Source organism: Nicotiana tabacum, chromosome 17 (assembly GCF_000715075.1).
Source record: "Nicotiana tabacum cultivar K326 chromosome 17, ASM71507v2, whole genome shotgun sequence".
NCBI classification, from domain to species: domain Eukaryota; kingdom Viridiplantae; phylum Streptophyta; class Magnoliopsida; order Solanales; family Solanaceae; genus Nicotiana; species Nicotiana tabacum.
Genome location: NC_134096.1, coordinates 25,276,311 through 25,301,349, shown reverse-complemented (window position 1 = coordinate 25,301,349; position 25,039 = coordinate 25,276,311). Strand labels below are relative to the sequence as shown.

At 40.3% G+C, this 25,039-nt stretch overlaps 1 long non-coding RNA gene across 1 annotated transcript; it reads left to right on the top strand.

The window, feature by feature from the left end:
- Window positions 1-264: 264 nt before the first annotated feature.
- LOC142171525 (uncharacterized) lies at window positions 265-4,758 on the top strand. The gene is made up of 3 exons (XR_012701102.1): window positions 265-2,520; window positions 2,851-2,918; window positions 4,501-4,758. It is a non-coding gene; the product is annotated as an uncharacterized LOC142171525 (long non-coding RNA).
- The last annotated feature ends 20,281 nt before the right edge of the window (window positions 4,759-25,039 follow it).

Here is a 25,039-nt window from a genome sequence, read left to right as displayed (position 1 = left end):
ACTGGTGTCTCTGCCCCCCCCGACACCGTCTTGCTTTCTGTAATAGCTTTCATTCAATGCAATCAAGCTTTCTTTCATTCTCAATTCTCTTTTCTGCTCTCTTTCAATTGCTCATGACATTGGTTTTCCCGTACGGCACTGACAATCTAGTCTAGCGTACGGAGGGGACCTCAGTTGGCGGACAGCAACCGTACGGAACATCGGTTGCCTAGCCTTACGTCGCCCTTCCAAGGAACTTCAGGAAGGCGCCGCGTAACAGTTTCCATGAGTTTCATGTTTAGTTCCTATTTATTTAATTAGAATTCTAAGTTTAAAGGCTAAGTTGGATAATTAAATTGGAGATTCACTGTTGGCTTGCCTAACTACATTGTTGGGCGCCATCATGAACGATTATGGGATTTGGGTCGTGACACTGTAATCCCTCAAGTAATTGATCAAGTATGATGTGGTTAGAACCTATAGAATTCCCCAGCATAGTCGACGTATTGTTGTACCCTATTTTTACATGAGTTAAAATAAAATACAACTTATGGTACTCTATAAGGTTAATTAGAGTTATAGTGTCGCCACCTAGTATTTAAGGTACACTAGGACACCTATATTACATTATGTAATGTACACTTTGATTATGGTCTACGAAATTATTGGGATTCAAGGTAAGGGTTCAAATTATATCAAGGAAAAGGGGTTAGGCATCTCTCAAGATCCAGAAAATGTGATTCCTGGTGGACTTGTTCTAATAAGGGTGGCATAAAGTAAATAATGATTAATTTGATATATACAAACAATGGTAAAAGTAGTTCGAAGGAGGAGTAATTGAACATGAATGTCACGCGGTAAAATATAAACATATTTGTATAATAAATTATATACAAAGGGTGTAAATAAAGTATATGAGAATTATATTTTGATGACTTGGTTAAATATAAAGAATATATGTAGTAACAAGTAGAGTATTTGTAAATTAAATAAAAAAATAATAATTAAAAGAATACACTTTAAAGAATTTGATTTATGTCCAAAGGTTAACTACTTTGAGTGAAAGGCTAAATGTAAGAAAAGGGAAAACTTACTCCAAAATAATTGTCCAAAAGTGGGAAAAGAATTGTCTTGAATAATCTTAGTGTATAATGAATAAAGTGAAAGAATTAATCCGATGAAGAAAGAATGAATATGATAAGAATATGTATAAATATATAAGAGAAACATTCGTAATAGAAAACGAGTTGTAATACAATGAATAGCTACAAAGTCTAAAGATTCAAAAATATGATAGTCCAACTATAACTTTACAAGTTATGTCTACTTTAAGTGAAAATAGCTAAGCAATAATTTACAAATAGATTGGTTTATAAATCATGCTAGTATAATTGTAAAAGTGTAAAAGTTATTTATTTTTTTGGAAGGAGATGAAATACCCTATTTTATAAGACTAATTTAATTCGTTAGGTATATACCAATCCTAAATTAAGTAATCATGTTATAAAATGTGTTTTCAACAACCTAAGTACATATATTCAACCTTTGCGAAGTATCAAATGCACAACATTGCAAGTTAACCGGATTATTAACTAGATGCAATTCACCCTAGGTGTTTGTGTAATGACCCGACCGATTGTTTTGATCATTGGCCTTCCGTTTGGCTATCTGCAGTCTTGAGTAGCTTTGTATGATGTATTACGACTTGCGTGTATGATTGGTTTTGATGTTCAAGAGGTTCAGGATTGATTTAGAAGAGAAATATTCCTTTTTGGAGGCTTAAAGTTAAAGAGTTGACCAAGGGTTAACTTTTGTGTAAATGATCTCAGATTTGCATTTTGATAGTTCCAATAGGTTCGTATGGTGATTTTGGACATAGGTGTATGTCCGGATTCGTATTTGGATGCTCCTAGAAGGTTTTGGATTTATTTGGTAAAAGTTGGAAATTTGAAGGTGTGAAAAGTTCATAGGTTTGACCGGGAGTTGACTTCGATGTTATTGGGTTCGGATTGTTGTTCTGGGAGTTGGAATAGGTTCGTTATGTCATTTGGGACTTGTGTGCAAAGTTTGATTTTTTCCCGAAATGTCTAAGTGTGATTCGGAAGCATTTGGCGAAGTTGAAAAGTTTGGAAGTTTGGAGAATGATTTGATCTTTGATTCTTGATTTTATTGTTCTTTTTGATGTTTTGAACCTTTGGACAATTCCATGTCGTGTATTTGGACTTGTAGGAATGACTGGATGTGTCCCAAGGGGCCCCAGTGAGTTTCGTGGTGTTCGAGAAAGGTTTGGAATGGTTAAATTGCAGAACATTTGGGAATCAGGTTAAAGAGGCTTGCCTTAAGGGCTCACGTTGCACGAACCCCAGGCGCGACATCAGATGGGATTTCCTTAAGGGCACGTGTTGCACGGCGCCAGGTGCTGAAATTTCAGCCTTCTCTATTTAAGTCTCATTTCGTACATAGACTTCATTTTATCATTTTGGAAGCTACACAACTCGAATTTGGGAGATTTTAGAAGGAGATTTAATCTACATCATTGGGGTAAGGAATCCTAACTTAGATATATAATTTCTACTTGAATATATCATTGATTTTTTCTCTAAATCAAGGGATGAAAAAGGGGGAAAATGGTTTTTGCTTGAAAGATAAGAAAGTATATTTTGAGGTTTTGAGTACCGATTTGGATTCTATTTTTGAATCTTATCATATATTTGGACTCAGCATATTATCGGTGTTCGGGATTTGTGCATTTTGTCGGGTTATGGGGTGTGGTCCCTAGTTGACTTTGAATATTAAATTAAAATTTTGACTTTTATCGTTCGAGTTTGATTCATATGGTATTATATGATGTTCTTGGTTTTTTTTTGCTAGATTCTTATTGTTTGGAGGTCGATTTGCGTGGGAAGGAATTTTTAGAGGGTGGATTTGGCTTGTCTCGGGTAAGTGTCATGTCTAACTTTGGTTGAGAGAACGTTTCCTACTAATTGATATTATTTTCTACATGCGGGGGTGATGTATATATGAGGTGACAAGTGTATATACAATGTGCCATGAGTATCCATGACCGGGGGTAGATTTTAGAGTACTCTATGCCTTATTCGGTTGTGTGTTCTACTTGATTCTATGTATTATTCCATTCATTGACTATGTGAGCGTAATAAACCATGCTAGAGCTAATGTTAAGGTTTTTGGTGCCTTAGTTTGATCATGATGAACTAATCTTGATATTTATGTTTCACTAGCCTTGAACGTATGTTATGAACACACATATATACTTGTTCTTGTATTGTGCCTTGATTGGGATGTGTGTACTCTATGACTCATATGTGATCCTTTATATGACTACTTGAACTTGGTTTCTATACTTTACTTAGTCGTAGTCATGCCTTATCCTCATTTTTATTGTTTTCATGTCCTTGTGAGGTTTATTGATGAGTTATGAGGATATGCCTCTTGATGATAAATTATTGTATTGTATTGTTGTGATTATGGCACTTATGGACATGTTGAGCGGATTGATTGTGATGATATTATGGCACGAGGTCTTTACCGTGCGATTGTGATGATATTGTGGCACAAGGTGCGATTGTGATTGGGGTGTCAGCACGAGGTCTTTGCCATGAAATTATTATTGTTGACATTGCACATGTGGCTAGACAATGAGGGTTATATCAGATTTGCACATGTAGCTAGACAAGGTGGAATGATTTGTTAATATGCGCATGGCGAGACAAGGCGGGAAATTACTTTATTTTAGTACATGCGGTGATATGCGGATTGTACTGTGATGTTGTATGTGATAGTTTTGGGGGTTATTCTTGCTGAGATTGTGTGATGTTTCTGTATGTCATTTCTGATATTATTGTTGTGATGGGATGGAAGTAATTTGTTAATTCTGTACTCGTTTTCACTTGAACTTCGTGTTGTATTTTCATAAATTATTGAATTTGCTTCGTCAGGCTATTTCATATGCCTTCTCTTCTATTTGATAATTTTGTTGTAAAAATAGGTTAACCTACGTGGAGTTGATATCTTATCTTTTGTTGAGTTTTTGGTAGCATATCGGATTGTCAAGATAAGAAAGTTGCCATCGAACATTGATATAGTTGATTCTTGAAAGGTTCTCTTGAACATGTTATTTAGCATTTGATATGGAATCAGATCATGTTGTGCACAAATTTATAGTCATGTATGAGCATTGAGCACAAAATTTATGTAGTACATACCTCTTTGTGAGCTGGGGTTGGTGCAAGTTGTATTTGTTGATCATATCTAATTGGTAGAGTTTGTTTATTACCTCATCCCAGTTGTGCACCTTTAATGTTGATATTCTTTACTCTGTGATTGTCTTTCTGGAATATTTTTCCTGTATTATACATGTTATTGAGCTGCACAAGTTCTACAAAGTGAGTGTCTTTTGCCTTAAAAACCTCGCCATTGCTTCTCTAATGTTAGTCAAGATACTTACTGAATATATGGGGTAAGTTGTACTCATACTACACTTTTACACCTTGCGTGCAGATTCTGGAGTTGAGTTGCTGCAAACACGGAGCTTTACATCAGAGTTGTACCAGCGTGCCGGATTCAAGCTACTTTTTGTTCATAGTAACTTAGGATTTCATTTCTCTTTATGTAACTTTCAAACAAATATTGTATTTATCTCTCACATTAGTTTTGTAAATCCAAATCACTGTGGCTCATGACTTGTACTACTAGTCCTTGGGGTAGTTGTATTAAATGTTTTTGCAGTCTCATTTATGATATTGATGATTTCTCATTCTAGTGGTAGTTTATACTGTTTGTCTTACCTAGTGGTTAGTTAGGTGTCATCACAATATTTGTGGGATTTTGTATTGTGCAAGTTGGTTTCAAAGCTCTAGGTTCATAGGTTATACGAGTAATGGGCAAGTGTCTAGTAGAGTCTTAATGATCGGTATGATGGCGTCCATACTTATCTTTGAAAGCCTATAGGGCATTTAGGAAACTTTCTATCTTTCTTTCCTTATTGTGTGACTTTGTTCAGCTTGAAGCTTATATCTTTGATTAGAGCAAGGGGAATGACTTTCAAGAAGCTTCCAATGGGATCAGGACTCACAAGTGGTATTTAAGGATTTTTATATTTGTGTATGGGTAGGACTTGAAGTCTGTATTAAATGGTTTCTAGACTTGTGGTACTTCTATATCATTATTGACTCTACATGGCAATATCAGATGGATGCAAGAAAAACCTTTGTATTGGCAGAAGGCCCCTTCAGAGCGAGCATTTCGGATTGAGTTACTTTTGGGTTCGGCAATTTGCGTGACTTCGTTAAGTTAAAGGGAAATCAGTCCTGCTAATTTAATTATGTGCAAATGGTTTCCGACGAGTTTGCGATGGTTTGGCCACGCCATGAGGTTAATGTGCTCTACAGGCATGGGGAGTTCGTTACGTGTTCTGATTTTGTTCTCTAGAATTGAGTTCCTGAAGGTGAAAGGGAACCGACTTTATGTTCCTAAAGGAGGAGATCTACGACGGACTCTTCTTGCAGAATGCCACGATACTTTGTGGGCCGGTCATCCCGGCGAGGAACGCACCATGGCATTACTTCGCCGTGAATATTATTGGCCTCAAATGGTCGATGACGTCGCTCAGTATGTGAAGACTTGTCTAGTATGCCAGAAAGATAAGTCAGACCGCTTGACGCAGGCAGGGCTCTTGGAACCACTAGCTGTACCAAAAAGACCTTGGGAAAGTGTTTCCCTGGACTTCATCACCGGATTGCCCAAGGTCGGAGATCTCACAACTATCTTGGTTGTGGTGGATCGGTTTTCCAAGTATGCTACCTTTATAGCAGCCCCACAATATATATCAGCAGAAGATACAGCTCGTCTATTCTTCTCTCATGTCGTCAATTATTGGGGCTTACCTAAAGACATTGTTAGTGATCGCGACTCACGCTTCACTAGCAATTTTTGGACCCAACTCTTTAAGTGCCTCGGGTCAAAATTGAGTCATAGCTCAAGTTTTCATCCGCAATCCGATGGCCAGACGGAGCGATTCAATGGCATGCTGGAGGAATATCTCCGGCACTTTGTGACCGGATCTCAGAAGGATTGGGTGAAGCTTCTGGATGCTACTCAACTGTGTTTCAATTCACAAAAGAGCTCAAGTACCAACAAAAGCGCTTTTGAAATTGTTACCGGACAGCAACCGCTACTCCCACACACAGTGAACGCACCAAACATGTCAAAATCTCCTCGGGCTGCTAGCTTCTCAAAAGAATGGAAGCAAAATTTGGAGATAGTGCAGAGCTATCTTGTCAAAGCCCAAAAGCGGATGAAGAGGCATGCTGATCAGAATTGCCGCTTTGTGGAATACCAGGTGGGAGACAAAGTGATGGTCAAAATCCCAAAGCGGTACTTGTTTGCAGGGGTCCATGACCCTCGCCTATTGCAAAAATATATTGGACCCTTGTCCATTGAAAGGCGCATTGGGAAAGTTGCATACCGGGTGGATACCCCAGCTTGGTGGAAAATCCATCCTGTTTTCCATGTCAGTCTCCTGAAACCTTTTCGGGAAGATATGGAGGATCCTTCACGAAGCCAACTCACAATACCAAGTATTCGAGGCCCCAATTCAACCGGGAAAAGGCGTGCTGAAGCTATTCTTGATGATCGAGTGATTCACGCCTCAAGAAAAGATCACCAGGAGTTCTTGGTGAAATGACAGGGATGTGATGCAGAGGAGAATACTTGGGAGAGGGGAACAAACCTCAAAGCCTACAAGAGCCTGATTGATGATTACCTGGCAAGGAAGGCGCCGAGGACGTCGCCAACTCAGGTGGGGGAGAATGTCATGGGCGGCTTTCCAGCCATGCCCCATGACCCCTTGGATGTGCCCCGTGGCGTCTTGGCCAGCCTCTCAACGCCCGTCGCCACGGTCGGCCCCGTGGTCTCGGCAGATCCAAGTGACAAGCGCGCAGGTGCCTCTGTCGCCCCACCGATAGCCATCGCCAGCGCCCAGCCACAGGCAAAAGCCAACAGCGCCGCGCGCGCAGACAATGCCGCGCGCGCAGACCCTGATGCTAAAGACAAAGTTGCTGCCAACGGACTTGCTGCTGCTTTGTAGAAGACTAAGTCCTTTTCAATGTAAATATAGAGTAGTTTTGCTGCATTTTCTTTAAGTGTGATTTTACAGCTTTCATAGGTCTAGTCATGTAACTTTGGTTTATTTTTTTTAAGCATTATTAAGGGGGACCAAGCAATCAAAACTTTCAAGCAAGCAAACAATTCTCTGTACTGGTGTCTCTCCCCCCGACACCGTCTTGCTTTCTGTAATAGCTTTCATTCAATGCAATCAAGCTTTCTTTCATTCTCAATTCTCTTTTCTGCTCTCTTTCAATTGCTCATGACATTGGTTTTTCCGTACGGCACTGACAATCTAGTCTAGCGTACGGAGGGGACCTCAGTTGGCGGACAGCAACCGTACGGACATCGGTTTCCTAGCCTTACGTCGCCCTTCCAAGGAACTTCAGGAAGGCGCCGCGTAACAGTTGGTATCAGAGCCTAGGCTCGACATCGGACGAGGGATTACATTACAATTACCACCATTTCTGACCATGGTGAATTATGGGGATCGCATCGCGACCCTTGAGGGAACGGTTGACTCATTACGGCCCATCGTGGAAACGGTGGCCGATCTAAAGACCAGCCTAGTGCAAAGGTTGGACGACCTGGACCGCAGACTCATCCAGGCCGAAGTTGACGTAGAAAACATCAGTCGCGACTCTGAAGGAGACCGACAAACAACAGCCACAGAGGCAGCTGAAATTTTTGGTAAATTTGAGGTCCTCCAGCAGGAGCGTGCCGAGGATTTAGCCAACAGGGAACAAGAGGCAGACAGGGTGACTGCCATGCAACAAACCATAGACAACTTGACAGGCCAACTCAATGTTGTCAATGCTGCTTTACAAGGCCTACTTCGAGGAGGCGGAAACCAGTTTGGGGGTGGTGTGAACCTCGCCCCTATGGCACAAAAGCTGAAGATTCCCTGAGCCAAAGCCATACAGTGGAGCTCGGAATGCCAAAGAAGTGGAAAATTTCATTTTCGACATCGAGCAATACTTCGATGCCGTGGGAGGCCTAGAAGAAGCTAAGAAGGTAGCAACTGCTGCCATGTATCTTCAGGGTGATGCCAAACTCTGGTGGCGGGTAAAGTATGAAGCCATCAAGGCTGGCGAAGATGCCCTCGACACGTGGGCGGAACTGAAGGCAGCCATACGCCTACAGTTCTTCCCCGAAAATGTTGAGTACAATGCCAGGAGAAAGTTGCGGGAGCTCCGCCAGACCACATCAGTGCGAGATTACGTGCGGGAATTCTCCGCGCTCATGCTGAACATCCGTGACATGAGGGACAAAGACAAACTCTTCACCTTCCTGGAAGGGTTGAAACCTTATGCAAGGATGGAGTTGCAGAGACAAAGGGTAGACACGTTGCCTAAGGCAATCCAAGCAGCAGAGTGCCTTGGGGATTACCAAGTGGAAGCCCGGAAGGATAGGCCTCAACAACCTGTCCGGGGAGGATACAAAGGGGGCCAACCAAACACTGGTGGCCCTAGCAGAAGTGGAGGAGATCGGGGTGCACCCAAACCCAAGGCTCCCTCTTCCGGCAGTACTAGTGCTGCATCTAACAACAATGATCGGGGGAGGAAGCCCCCCTCAGGATGTCGCCATTGCGGCGGACCACATTGGAATAATGAATGTCACACATGCACAGATGAACGCCTATCAAGCTTTTGAGGATGGGACGGATGACGACGCCGATGATGCGGACCAGACCGAGCCAGTAGGTGCATTCAATGCAATTGTTGGCTCCATTTCTGAGTCCTTAGCGGGAACCAGTGCCGGTATCCGCAAGAAGAAGGACCCCTGTCAAATTGCCAGGAAAGGAAATAAGAAGGCGAATTTGAGGACTCCTCCTCATCAAGAGAGGACCCTAATGTTCGTTGACATGAAGGTAAATGGCAAGCCCATTCGGGCAATGATAGACACGGGTGCCACCCACAACTACTTAGCCTCGACTCAGGTGGAGCGTCTTGGACTAGTTGTAGGAAAGGGCAAAGGTCGTGTGAAGGCTATCAACTCACCACCTCAACCAATGGGTGGAATAGCCAAAGAAGTACCAGTGAAGCTTGGCCCTTATGAAGGAAAGTTCAACCTGCGCGTAGTGATCATAGATGACTTTGAGCTAATCGTGGGGTTGGAATTCCTGAGACAGACCAATACCATGCCCGCACCGTATGCAGACATGCTACTGATGATGGGGGCAAATGGGGCCAAGCCCTACATTATTCCGTGCATTCCCATGAAGATGGCAGCCGAGAACATCTCGGCCTTGCAGTTGAAGAAGGGGGTAAAAAGACATGAACCCACGTTCCTGGCTACCCTCTGCATGGAAGATATAGAACGCTCCTCAGGTCCCATTCCTGCACCCGTGAAGGAGTTACTTCTTGAATTTGAAGACATCATGCCACAAGACATGCCAAAGCGTCTTCCGCCTAGGCGAACTGTGGACCATGAGATTGAGTTGGTGCCGGGTGCGAAGCCACCTGCCCGGGCGCCATACAGAATGTCACAACCCGAACTCGCCGAGCTTCGGAGACAATTGACGGAAATGCTAGACACAGGGATCATTGTGCCCTCCAAGTCCCCATACGGGTCCCCTGTGCTGTTCCAAAAGAAACACGATGGTAGTTTACGACTCTGTGTGGATTACCGGGCTCTAAACAAAATCACCGTGAAAAACAAGTACCCTATTCCGCTAATGGCAGACTTGTTTGATAGACTGGGTGGTGCGACGGTATTCACCAAAATAGACCCGAGGACAGGTTATTGGCAAGTTCGGATTGCAGATGGTGATGAGCACAAGACGACCTGTGTGACAAGATATGGGTCGTACGACTTCCTGGTTATGCCCTTTGGCTTGACTAACGCGCCAGCCACATTTTGCACCTTGATGAACCAAGTCTTCCGAGAATACATTGATGAATTCGTCGTGGTGTATTTGGATGACATTGTGGTATATAGCCAGACGCTAGAAGAACACCTGGAGCATTTGCGGAAGGTCCTAGCCCGATTGCGGGAGCACGAATTATATGCGAAGCTATCCAAGTGCTTCTTTGCTCAGAAACAAATTGACTTCCTCATACATGTCATCGAGGAATGGAGGATCAAGATGGACCAGCAGAAGATTCAGGCCATTACAGAATGGCCGCCTCCTAAGGATATACATGCCTTGAGGTCGTTCCTTGGCCTATGTAACTTCTATCGGCGGTTTGTGAAAAGTTACTCCCTCATTGCAGTGCCGCTGACAGAACTTCTCAAGAAGGCCACCCCGTGGGATTGGGGCCCCAAGCGGGCAGAGGCCTTTGACGCATTGAAGATGGCTATGTCTAGTAGCCCAGTCTTGGCCCTCCCTGACTTGGCCAAGCCATTCGAAGTGCAAACGGATGCCTCCAGCTATGCACTTGGTGGAGTATTGCTACAAGAAGGGCATCCCGTAGCGTACGAGAGCCGAAAACTGAAGGATGCAGAGCGGCGCTGTGCCGCCCATGAGAAAGAATTATTGGCTGTCGTTCATTGCTTACGCCTTTGGAGGCATTATCTACTGGGAGCCCCGTTCGTGGTCATGACAGACAATACAGCCGTTAGCCATTTCATGACCCAGCCAAAGCTGAATGGACGACAGGCTAGGTGGCAGGAACTCCTAGCGGAATTTCACTTCAACCTGGAGTACCGAAGTGGAAAGACCAATCATGTTGCTGATGCACTCAGTCGAAGAGCTGATCTAGCATCGATGTGTGTACTCGCCGCCCTAAAGGGGAGCGAAGTAACCACCACCATAAAAGACCAGATACAGGATCTACTCATCAAGGATCCTGCAGCACAATATTTGGTTGATTTGGTAGGACAGGGCAAGACTCGCCAGTTCTACACCGAAGATGGGTTCCTGAAGGTGAAAGGGAACCGACTTTATGTTCCTAAAGGAGGAGATCTGCGACGGACTCTTCTTGCAGAATGCCACGATACTTTGTGGGCCGGTAATCCCGGCGAGGAACACACCATGGCATTACTTCGCCGTGCATATTATTGGCCTCAAATGGTCGATGACGTCACTCAGTATGTGAAGACTTGTCTAGTATGCCAGAAAGATAAGTCAGACCGCTTGACGCAGGCAGGGCTCTTGGAACCACTAGCTGTACCAAAAAGACCTTGGGAAAGTGTTTCCCTGGACTTCATCACCGGATTGCCCAAGGTCGGAGATCTCACAACTATCTTGGTTGTGGTGGATCGGTTTTCCAAGTATGCTACCTTTATAGCAGCCCCACAATATATATCAGCAGAAGATACAGCTCGTCTATTCTTCTCTCATGTCGTCAAATATTGGGGCTTACCTAAAGACATTGTTAGTGATCGCGACTCACGCTTCACTAGCAATTTTTGGACCCAACTCTTTAAGTGCCTCGGGTCAAAATTGAGTCATAGCTCAAGTTTTCATCCGCAATCCGATGGCCAGACGGAGCGATTCAATGGCATGCTAGAGGAATATCTCCGGCACTTTGTGACCGGATCTCAGAAGGATTGGGTGAAGCTTCTGGATGCTACTCAACTGTGTTTCAATTCACAAAAGAGCTCAAGTACCAACAAAAGCGCTTTTGAAATTGTTACCGGACAGCAACCGCTACTCCCACACACAGTGAACGCACCAAACATGTCAAAATCTCCTCGGGCTGCTAGCTTCTCAAAAGAATGGAAGCAAAATTTGGAGATAGTGCGGAGCTATCTTGTCAAAGCCCAAAAGCGGATGAAGAGGCATGCTGATCAGAATCGCCGCTTTGTGGAATACTAGGTGGGAGACAAAGTGATGGTCAAAATCCCAAAGCGGTACTTGTTTGCAGGGGTCCATGACCCTCGCCTATTGCAAAAATATATTGGACCCTTGTCCATTGAAAGGCGCATTGGGAAAGTTGCATACCGGGTGGATACCCCAGCTTGGTGGAAAATCCATCCTATTTTCCATGTCAGTCTCCTGAAACCTTTTCGGGAAGATATGGAGGATCCTTCACGAAGCCAACTCACAATACCAAGTATTCGAGGCCCCAATTCAACCGGGAAAAGGCGTGCTGAAGCTATTCTTGATGATCGAGTGATTCACGCCTCAAGAAAAGATCACTAGGAGTTCTTGGTGAAATGGCAGGGATGTGATGCAGAGGAGAATACTTGGGAGAGGGGAACAAACCTCAAAGCCTACAAGAGCCTGATTGATGATTACCTGGCAAGGAAGGCGCCGAGGACGTCGCCAACTCAGGTGGGGAAGAATGTCATGGGCGGCTTTCCAGCCATGCCCCATGACCCCTTGGACGTGCCCCGTGGCGTCTTGGCCAGCCTCCCAACGTCCGTCGCCACGGTCGGCCCCGTGGTCTCGGCAGATCCAAGTGACAAGCGCGCAGATGCCTCTGTCGCCCCACCGATAGCCATCGCCAGCGCCCAGCCACAGGCAAAAGCCAACAGCGCCGCGCGCGCAGACAATGCCGCGCGCGCAGACCCTGATGCTAAAGACAAAGTTGCTGCCAACGGACTTGCTGCTGCTTTGTAGAAGACTAAGTCCTTTTCAATGTAAATATAGAGTAGTTTTGCTGCATTTTCTTTAAGTATGATTTTACAGCTTTCATAGGTCTAGTCATGTAACTTTGGTTTATTTTTTTTAAGCATTATTAAGGGGGACCAAGCAATCAAAACTTTCAAGCAAGCAAACAATTCTCTGTACTGGTGTCTCTGCCCCCCCCGACACCGTCTTGCTTTCTGTAATAGCTTTCATTCAATGCAATCAAGCTTTCTTTCATTCTCAATTCTCTTTTCTGCTCTCTTTCAATTGCTCATGACATTGGTTTTCCCGTACGGCACTGACAATCTAGTCTAGCGTACGGAGGGGACCTCAGTTGGCGGACAGCAACCGTACGGAACATCGGTTGCCTAGCCTTACGTCGCCCTTCCAAGGAACTTCAGGAAGGCGCCGCGTAACAGTTTCCATGAGTTTCATGTTTAGTTCCTATTTATTTAATTAGAATTCTAAGTTTAAAGGCTAAGTTGGATAATTAAATTGGAGATTCACTGTTGGCTTGCCTAACTACATTGTTGGGCGCCATCATGAACGATTATGGGATTTGGGTCGTGACACTGTAATCCCTCAAGTAATTGATCAAGTATGATGTGGTTAGAACCTATAGAATTCCCCAGCATAGTCGACGTATTGTTGTACCCTATTTTTACATGAGTTAAAATAAAATACAACTTATGGTACTCTATAAGGTTAATTAGAGTTATAGTGTCGCCACCTAGTATTTAAGGTACACTAGGACACCTATATTACATTATGTAATGTACACTTTGATTATGGTCTACGAAATTATTGGGATTCAAGGTAAGGGTTCAAATTATATCAAGGAAAAGGGGTTAGGCATCTCTCAAGATCCAGAAAATGTGATTCCTGGTGGACTTGTTCTAATAAGGGTGGCATAAAGTAAATAATGATTAATTTGATATATACAAACAATGGTAAAAGTAGTTCGAAGGAGGAGTAATTGAACATGAATGTCACGCGGTAAAATATAAACATATTTGTATAATAAATTATATACAAAGGGTGTAAATAAAGTATATGAGAATTATATTTTGATGACTTGGTTAAATATAAAGAATATATGTAGTAACAAGTAGAGTATTTGTAAATTAAATAAAAAAATAATAATTAAAAGAATACACTTTAAAGAATTTGATTTATGTCCAAAGGTTAACTACTTTGAGTGAAAGGCTAAATGTAAGAAAAGGGAAAACTTACTCCAAAATAATTGTCCAAAAGTGGGAAAAGAATTGTCTTGAATAATCTTAGTGTATAATGAATAAAGTGAAAGAATTAATCCGATGAAGAAAGAATGAATATGATAAGAATATGTATAAATATATAAGAGAAACATTCGTAATAGAAAACGAGTTGTAATACAATGAATAGCTACAAAGTCTAAAGATTCAAAAATATGATAGTCCAACTATAACTTTACAAGTTATGTCTACTTTAAGTGAAAATAGCTAAGCAATAATTTACAAATAGATTGGTTTATAAATCATGCTAGTATAATTGTAAAAGTGTAAAAGTTATTTATTTTTTTGGAAGGAGATGAAATACCCTATTTTATAAGACTAATTTAATTCGTTAGGTATATACCAATCCTAAATTAAGTAATCATGTTATAAAATGTGTTTTCAACAACCTAAGTACATATATTCAACCTTTGCGAAGTATCAAATGCACAACATTGCAAGTTAACCGGATTATTAACTAGATGCAATTCACCCTAGGTGTTTGTGTAATGACCCGACCGATTGTTTTGATCATTGGCCTTCCGTTTGGCTATCTGCAGTCTTGAGTAGCTTTGTATGATGTATTACGACTTGCGTGTATGATTGGTTTTGATGTTCAAGAGGTTCAGGATTGATTTAGAAGAGAAATATTCCTTTTTGGAGGCTTAAAGTTAAAGAGTTGACCAAGGGTTAACTTTTGTGTAAATGATCTCAGATTTGCATTTTGATAGTTCCAATAGGTTCGTATGGTGATTTTGGACATAGGTGTATGTCCGGATTCGTATTTGGATGCTCCTAGAAGGTTTTGGATTTATTTGGTAAAAGTTGGAAATTTGAAGGTGTGAAAAGTTCATAGGTTTGACCGGGAGTTGACTTCGATGTTATTGGGTTCGGATTGTTGTTCTGGGAGTTGGAATAGGTTCGTTATGTCATTTGGGACTTGTGTGCAAAGTTTGATTTTTTCCCGAAATGTCTAAGTGTGATTCGGAAGCATTTGGCGAAGTTGAAAAGTTTGGAAGTTTGGAGAATGATTTGATCTTTGATTCTTGATTTTATTGTTCTTTTTGATGTTTTGAACCTTTGGACAATTCCATGTCGTGTATTTGGACTTGTAGGAATGACTGGATGTGTCCCAAGGGGCCCCAGTGAGTTTCGTGGTGTTCGAGAAAGGTTTGGAATGGTTAAATTGCAGAACATTTGGGAATCAGGTTAAAGAGGCTTGCCTTAAGGGCTCACGTTGCACGAACCCCAGGCGCGACATCAGATGGGATTTCCTTAAGGGCACGCGTTGCACGGCGCCAGGTGCTGAAATTTCAGCCTTCTCTATTTAAGTCTCATTTCGTACATAGACTTCATTTTATCATTTTGGAAGCTACACAACTCGAATTTGGGAGATTTTAGAAGGAGATTTAATCTACATCATTGGGGTAAGGAATCCTAACTTAGATATATAATTTCTACTTGAATATATCATTGATTTTTTCTCTAAATCAAGGGATGAAAAAGGGGGAAAAGGGTTTTTGCTTGAAAGATAAGAAAGTATATTTTGAGGTTTTGAGTACCGATTTGGATTCTATTTTTGAATCTTATCATATATTTGGACTCAGCATATTATCGATGTTCGGGATTTGTGCATTTTGTCGGGTTATGGGGTGTGGTCCCTAGTTGACTTTGAATATTAAATTAAAATTTTGACTTTTATCGTTCGAGTTTGATTCATATGGTATTATATGATGTTCTTGGTTTTTTTTTTGCTAGATTCTTATTGTTTGGAGGTCGATTTGCGTGGGAAGGAATTTTTAGAGGGTGGATTTGGCTTGTCTCGGGTAAGTGTCATGTCTAACTTTGGTTGAGAGAACGTTTCCTACTAATTGATATTATTTTCTACATGCGGGGGTGATGTATATATGAGGTGACAAGTGTATATACAATGTGCCATGAGTATCCATGACCGGGGGTAGATTTTAGAGTACTCTATGCCTTATTCGGTTGTGTGTTCTACTTGATTCTATGTATTATTCCATTCATTGACTATGTGAGCGTAATAAACCATGCTAGAGCTAATGTTAAGGTTTTTGGTGCCTTAGTTTGATCATGATGAACTAATCTTGATATTTATGTTTCACTAGCCTTGAACGTATGTTATGAACACACATATATACTTGTTCTTGTATTATGCCTTGATTGGGATGTGTGTACTCTATGACTCATATGTGATCCTTTATATGACTACTTGAACTTGGTTTCTATACTTTACTTAGTCGTAGTCATGCCTTATCCTCATTTTTATTGTTTTCATGTCCTTGTGAGGTTTATTGATGAGTTATGAGGATATGCCTCTTGATGATAAATTATTGTATTGCATGGTTGTGATTATGGCACTTATGGACATGTTGAGCGGATTGATTGTGATGATATTATGGCACGAGGTCTTTACCGTGCGATTGTAATGATATTGTGGCACAAGGAGCGATTGTGATTGGGGTGTCAGCATGAGGTCTTTGCCATGAAATTATTATTGTTGACATTGCACATGTGGCTAGACAATGAGGCTTATATCAGATTTGCACATGTAGCTAGACAATGTGGAATGATTTGTTAATATGCGCATGGCGAGACAAGGCGGGAAATTACTTTATTTTAGTACATGCGGTGATATGCGGATTGTACTGTGATGTTGTATGTGATAGTTTTGGGGGTTATTCTTGCTGAGATTGTGTGATGTTTCTGGATGTCATTTCTGATATTATTGTTGTGATGGGATGGAAGTAATTTGTTAATTCTGTACTCGTTTTCACTTGAACTTCGTGTTGTATTTTCATAAATTATTGAATTTGCTTCGTCAGGCTATTTCATATGCCTTCTCTTCTATTTGATAATTTTGTTGTAAAAATAGGTTAACCTACGTGGAGTTGATATCTTATCTTTTGTTGAGATTTTGGTAGCATATCGGATTGTCAAGATAAGAAAGTTGCCATCGAACATTGATATAGTTGATTCTTGAAAGGTTCTCTTGAACATGTTATTTAGCATTTGATATGGAATCAGATCATGTTGTGCACAAATTTATAGTCATGTATGAGCATTGAGCACAAAATTTATGTAGTACATACCTCTTTGTGAGCTGGGGTTGGTGCAAGTTGTATTTGTTGATCATATCTAATTGGTAGAGTTTGTTTATTACCTCATCCCAGTTGTGCACCTTTAATGTTGATATTCTTTACTCTGTGATTGTCTTTCTGGAATATTTTTCCTGTATTATACATGTTATTGAGCTGCACAAGTTCTACAAAGTGAGTGTCTTTTGCCTTAAAAACCTCGCCATTGCTTCTCTAATGTTAGTCAAGATACTTACTGAGTATATGGGGTAAGTTGTACTCATACTACACTTTTACACCTTGCGTGCAGATTTTGGAGTTGAGTTGCTGCAAACACGGAGCTTTACATCAGAGTTGTACCAGCGTGCCGGATTCAAGCTACTTTTTGTTCATAGTAACTTAGGATTTCATTTCTCTTTATGTAACTTTCAAACAAATATTGTATTTATCTCTCACATTAGTTTTGTAAATCCAAATCACTGTGGCTCATGACTTGTACTACTAGTCCTTGGGGTAGTTGTATTAAATGTTTTTGCAGTCTCATTTATGATATTGATGATTTCTCATTCTAGTAGTAGTTTATATTGTTTGTCTTACCTAGTGGTTAGTTAGGTGTCATCACAATATTTGTGGGATTTTGTATTGTGCAAGTTGGTTTCAAAGCTCTAGGTTCATAGGTTATACGAGTAATGGGCAAGTGTCTAGTAGAGTCTTACGGATCGGTATGATGGCGTCCATACTTATCTTTGAAAGCCTATAGGGCATTTAGGAAACTTCCTATCTTTCTTTCCTTATTGTGTGACTTTGTTCAGCTTGAAGCTTATATCTTTGATTAGAGCAAGGGGAATGACTTTCAAGAAGCTTCCAATGGGATCAGGACTCACAAGTGGTATTTAAGTATTTTTATATTTGTGTATGGGTAGGACTTGAAGTCTGTATTAAATGGTTTCTAGACTTGTGGTACTTCTATATCATTATTGACTCTACATGGCAATATCAGATGGATGCAAGAAAAACCTTTGTATTGGCAGAAGGCCCCTTCAGAGCGAGCATTTCGGATTGAGTTACTTTTGGGTTCGGCAATTTGCGTGACTTCGTTAAGTTAGAGGGAAATCAGTCCTGCTAATTTAATTATGTGCAAATGGTTTTCGACGAGTTTGCGATGGTTTGGCCACGCCATGAGGTTAATGTGCTCTACAGGCATGGGGAGTTCGTTACGTGTTCTGATTTTGTTCTCTAGAATTGAGTTAAGTGGAAGGTTTTTGGAATGTCTATCTTACTTGTTATTAAGAGTTGAGAATGGATTCCTTTTGTTTTCATATGATAGCATGATAGAGGTAGTGCACTGTGTGGGATTGAGATTTCACGGGCAAGGTTGCGGTTCAGTTTTGAAAGGAAGGTCATGAGTTCTAGACGTCATGGGAGATTTCATATGTCTAGAGGATGTTAGTACTACCTTGTATTTCCTGAGGGGTGTGCGTGCTAGGAGATGCATTATGTTTTAACTTGCTGATGCTTGACTAGTATTACGGTAACCTCCTAGTTGTTGGTTGTTGAGGTTCAGGTTTTGCTATGTGGTGCGAAAGATTTATGTGAGATGATTGCATATGAGTATGTGTTAGTAATTTGAGTGGTGCAGTTGCGATTGTATATGGAGATTCATGTATTCTTGAGGTTTAGAGACTGGATGTTCTCATAGGCAGACTATTCCTTGGTCGTGGACTGTGAAGATATGCTAAGAGTTAGACAATTGACGGTATGAGTTATAGATAGGTTACTATGGACTTTCGAAAGGATATTTACTTGTTTTGAGATGGTTGGAATTTAGTCTAGGGGCTATTTGTAGGCCTAATGAGAATGTGTATTCTATATTGGATCGGGCTTGCTTACTCTTGCGCAACATTTACAATAGGTATGTCATCAGGAGGAACAGATGTTATTCGTGCCCTGATTTGTTTTGTATGTTGCTTTATTATGCTACGACGAGTTATGAGACTTCTTGTCTATTCACATGTATGATGTGGTCCTGTTTGGGCCTGGAGACAAGATTTGGAGTGAGATGGCTCTTGGGATGTTGAAATTCTTATTGGACCTTAGTTATGTTTTTCATATCGGTGGTATATTGTGCTATCTGTTTCTCTATGGTTATGGTTATGCATTTTGTGTGTTTGCTGTTGATACACATGTGGTTGATGATTGGGAGCATTATCTCAATTGGTAGGACCAGGCTACATGCTGAAACGAGATTATGTTAGGATGAGATTCTTAGTGGTCATTTCACATGTTTTGCTTCTCCCTTGTGGGATGGACTTATAGTATGCTACCGTTGGGGTTGTACCTTTTGGACTTGTCAGATAGTTATCTCATTTGGTTCTCTTTCCATCTTTAGTTATATTCGAGTTGTTTCTTGTTGGGTACGGATAGCGTCGTATGTGACTAGGTGGAATTTGGTGTGTCTTGTCGATCAAATAGCTTGTGCTGGGGGAGATGATATCATTGGACCTGAAATTTGTGCAATCATACTTGGATAATGTATATTTAGATAAGAATGTTATTATTCAGCTTAGAGTTTGGTAATGGTTCTTATCGGCGAGAGAACTCCATGACTTGTTGATTGGGTGAGTGGTTATGAGTTCCTACATGTCTCTTATATCATTTGCAATATTGTGAAGGTTTGGAACAAGGATTTTATTTGATATGAGGTATATTATCAGTACTGGGTTTAGTAATGATCAGTTATTGCTGTCAGAAGTAACTACTATGAGTACGTGAGTTGTGTGGTACCTCGTGAGGTTATATCTTGGAATATGATGATAGATTGATGTATCTTGTTAGACTTATTCAATGTGTATGTTACACCCCATATTTTCGTACGTGGAAGTACGCCAGAAATAAATTGATGAAAGCTCGGAAATGAGATTATTTTGAGGTTACAAATATTATGCTATTTCAAACAAGTGATGAATAAATTCGTGAAGGTGAGAGGGTAAGAAAATCGAAGAAAATAAATTTCGTCAAAGTTTGATATATTGGGATAAAATACGGCCCGAGCTAAAATACTCGGTATTTATGGACTAGTACCATACAAGGTACCATACGGCTATGATAGCAAGGTGTATAAAGTATATTAAAAGTGAGTACTATTTTATGTAATTTGAGATAATTCTTAATTATGTGAATAATCGGGTAATTATTAATTTTAGTGGGAGATTAATAATTAGTGAATACTTAATTAGGATCTTGGATTGGATAAGCCTAAGAGGCAAAACCGTGGCAGCAAGTAAGGATTAAATAATGACTAAGCAAGTCTTAAAAGCTAGGTGGAAAGATTTGAGAATTGTTTGGCCAAGTAATCCAAAAATGGGTCCCGCTCATTTTGATAAAGATATAATCTCCCTACATCATTAGATGAAACATGCAAATGCTGGGCAAAGTGATGGATTGAACTCAAAGAATTCGTTTGAGACTTCATAACAGAACGTTAACAATTCTTACAATTCAAGTTCCTACAAAGACATTAACAACGAGATTTCTTCAACCAAATCCAACGAAGAATTATTAGAAGCTTAAAAACATAAATTTTGCGATTCTAAAAGAGTACGGTACAACCTTTTCCAAGAATATCATACGGATTTCCCCCTACTCCAGGTATGTTAAGGCTATCCCTTATTTCTTTTTGGCATGATCAATACGATACAAACGAAACGAGCAAATGCACAATTTCCATAAATGACTCTATTCATAGAAATATTAGGGGTGTCTATATTCTTGATTCCCCATGTGAATTATTATTATATCTTCTATTCATGGGTCTCAGAAAAATACGTATTTGATAAAATTTATCCGACATGCATATTATTTTTATGACATTACAAGAAAATCTTATTAACGTATTTCTTATGCATTTATACATGTACATTGACCCATGACCAGATGGCGTTATATACACGTATATTATATGTATATAGGATATGGGAAAAGGTTACGGCGTTATATACTCACCACCACCTGATCAGCTGGTATACGTTGATGATTTTACCCAAAGTGGCTGAAATGATATGATGGGATACCCTTAGAGGCTTGATAATGTTATGAACGCACATACCTATGCATGGTATGATATTTATACGCATATGCATGATATTATAAAAATAAAATGACTCACAGAGCTATGCACACGTAAATTTCGAGTCTTTTACTCTATGTTTCTCTCATGTCTATTATTTACTAATTTTCATTCCTTACATACTCGGTACATTATTTGTACTGATGTCCCCTTTGCCTGGGGATGCTGCGTTTCATTCCCACACGTCTCGATAGACATGTCGAGAGTCCTCCAAGTAGGCGATCAGCTCAGCAAAAGATATTGGTGCACTCCATTTGCTCTGGAGTTACTTGTTTGATCAATATGATTTAGATGTGTATGGTTTGGTATGACGGGGATCTGTCCCTACAGTTTTGACAATTATGTACTCTTAGAGGCTTGTAGAAATATGTCATGTATGTGAAAGATTGTACGGCCTTGTCGGCCTATGTTTTGAGTTTATAAATGATGATGTTGTCCTATTAGGCCCGTATGTCACGTGTATATGATGATGTAATAAGAAAGATACGTTATGTTGGTAATCGGTTGAGTAAGGTACCGGGTGCCCGTCGCGGCCCATCGATTTGGGTCGTAAAAAAAGTGGTATCAGAGTAGTTCTGTCCTAGGGATGTCTACAAGTTATGTCTAGTAGAGTCTTGTTTATGGGTATGTTTTGCACCACACTTATAAGTAGGAGGCTACAGGGCATTTAGGACTGTTACTCTTTCTTCTTACTCTAAATCGTGTGGTAGAGCTCAGTTGTAGGAACTCAATTTCCTAAACTCTATATTATTCCTAATATGACGATGCCTACGTGTAGAAAGACGGTTGGTAAAAGATTGCATGTGGTTGTGAACGAGTTGAGTCAGAGGAACTCAATTTTGCATGATGCTTATGATGGATAAATGAAAAGTCTTCAGTAGATCATGTGTGTACTAAGACGTGTAAGCCTTTTTAATAAGGATCCTTAAGGCAGAAATATCTATCCACCCCTATGGTGAAAGGCAAAGAGAGATTGAGAAGATAGATACAAGTTTCAACAAGTAAAAGAAGCAAGATGAAAAGGGTACGAGGTGCCCAGTTAATGAAAATTATATGTATTTACAATTCAGGCAGAGGAATATAAGCCTTTTGAGTTACTTTCAACAATAATAGTGGTATGTACAATTGGCTACACCCATCTCATTTATGCCCTATGGGGGTTAACAGAAGTAGTATAAGAGAAGGCAGGATATCAGGATCTAGCTGGGGTTAGGGTTACCCAAAATGTTAGATGGATTGTTTGCGTTAGTTGACATTTCCGAAGTATATTGCAAATGTGCTAACAAATCTCCTTGTGAGACACCCAGACGGTGCACTCTAAAATAATACAGCTAGATATGAATACTACAAAGATAGGCACTGGAAGCCTTGAAGGGATAAATATTACCTTAGTGTGGCTCCCGTCCCTAGTAGGGAGAGAAGGTTAGGCGACCTGAAGAGTTAGTGGATGGAGCAAGGATAACTAAAAGTAAAAAAATGTCTTGTTAAAGTTTTTTGAATAATGTGATAGACAAAAATGTTAGCAGGGAAATAAGAAGAGAGATAATGAAACATTATGAGTAAGATGTGGTACATGGATAACAACGGTAGATAAAAAAAAATGACAACATTACATAGTCTATTGTAAAGGGAAGGAAAAGACGAGAGGTGACAGGCCTTGAGACAACAAAAGAGTATAGTCCATAAAGTCATATCCTCATTTCGAGAAACAAGTTCGTGAATAAAAGGAAAAGTTAGACCCCAAAGTAATACAAATCAGTATGGGCTGGTGAACAAGGTAAACTAAACATGAATTAGGTATTGAGTGATTTGATAACAGTAGGCATTATGAGAATTTCAGAGATTGCGTTCCGGCAATAATAGAATGGACAACAGAAGGATAACCTTCAAAAGTCATTAAGGAAGACGCTTCCCTAAAGCAAGCAATGGTTAAGCTTAAGGGACTATATTTCTAGTTATACTAAGTGTCACCCTCGTGAGTAAGGAATTTCGTTATCCTTGGTACAGAAGGATTACTGCAAGGTGAGTAAGGATCATCGATGATGTGAAAATATGCCAAAGATAAGAGGGTAAAACATCTATTCGTAGATCATCGTAGCACTAAATCTTAGTGCTCCCCTAAAGGGGGGAATATGGAGTGATGTGGCATTAAGTCAGAATTAAGTGGTTCTAGTAATTATGGAATGGTAAAGTAAGAATGCGATGAAAATTAAAAAGGAGTGAACTTGCACTTACCCAATCCTACAAATATGCTACGATTCCAGAACATTACTCAAGCACGACGTCAAGGAGAGGAAGTAAGGGTTTCTTCACGAGATGTCATTGATAAATAAGGAGCCAATGCGAGACATAAGTTAATGCAAAGGAAATAACCCAAGAAAGATTACGCGGAATATTGATATGAGAATGGGCCAACGAGTAGTTAGTAGTTAATCCAGGAAGAGCCTCGTTATGGCTAAACAAGAGGACACAAACAAATCAACAGATTGTGCAAGATGAACATAGTGAACCCCAACATGGGGACTTCAATCTTACAGTATGACATTGTGATACTTTAGAAATATTCAGATAGGAGTCGGGGTAGTAAAGGTTACGTATGAGTGTTACGGAAATAAAAGAGAGTCCTACTGGGAAGATAATCAAAATATCAGTTCAGAACAACCCTACAAGCACAATGGCATGGAAGTAAGTAACTACAGATAACTATAGACAAGGAAGGACATCAAAAGGTCTGTCGAGTATACAATGTAATAAGCCTACAGATTTGCAAGAGTCAGAGGGTCCTCCTAAAGTACTGCAACGAAAGACTAGCTGAGGAAATAAGGAATAAGGCTTCAACCTAAGCACAGTGACCTAAAGAGGAAATGGTCATGTAAAAACAGTCTCACTACAACATTGTATGCACTCCATGAGAAAGTGGCACCTACCATGGCTAATGAACGGGAAGTAAAATCAGAAGTAATATTCAAGATCATATGAGTTGTATGGAATTCCAATATGTGTGGGCACTAAGGTAAGCTAAGTATGCATGCAACAAGGGGCCCTGAAGACCAGGAAAAGTAATAGCTTACGTTTAAAGAAAGCTGAGAAGGAATAAAAAGGAATTATTCGATCAATGATCCAGAGTTAGTTACGTTATGAACGCACTTAAGATTTTGGAGAATTATCTATGCATAATATATGTTGGCAATCATACAGCCGTAGAAGACTCTGGTATAAGTTAAAATAAAGAAATTGAGTCCAGGTCATAGACAAAGGATTGAATTATCAGAAGATTGTATCATGGATATTCCATAGCGCCCATGAAAGGCTAAAGTGATAACTAATGCCATCAGCGGCAGATCAAGAGATAGATTAAGCCTACATAAAGGCTGATCAGAAGGAGAAGGAAACTAAAGGGTTACATCAACGAAGTAAATCAGGAATCTGATTATTGAACCCAGAAAATCATAGACCTCGTGATTGAGAACATTGCAGGATTACTCTTAGATATCAAAGGTATAAGAGAGATAGTACAGTAGCCATATTCTATAATGTCTCTACGATAAAGCTAGTTAGAAGAAGTACCTTCCTCATAAGAATTCGGTATGAAGCTCCCACTAGGTTGTGTATGCACCAGAGGTGCAAGTATTATAATAGAGTTTCAAGTTGTGGACGTGAATTATACTTATGTGGAAGGTAGTTTATAAAAGAGATAGAAAATGTGATGCGAGATTTTAAGGTAAGTAAGGTAAAGGTAAATAACGTACGAGATACTCAAATGCAGAAGGTTGTGGATAGTCCATACTTCGGATAGAAGGCTAAAAGCACTAGGATTCAGTATCCAGGAATGATAGCGGCATCGCCAGCGGTATGTCTTCCAGCCTATGGTTTCTAGGTACCGAGAGATCAATTTAAGAGAGTAAAGAAGAGTTAGAGATGATGTGATGTCTCGCTTGAT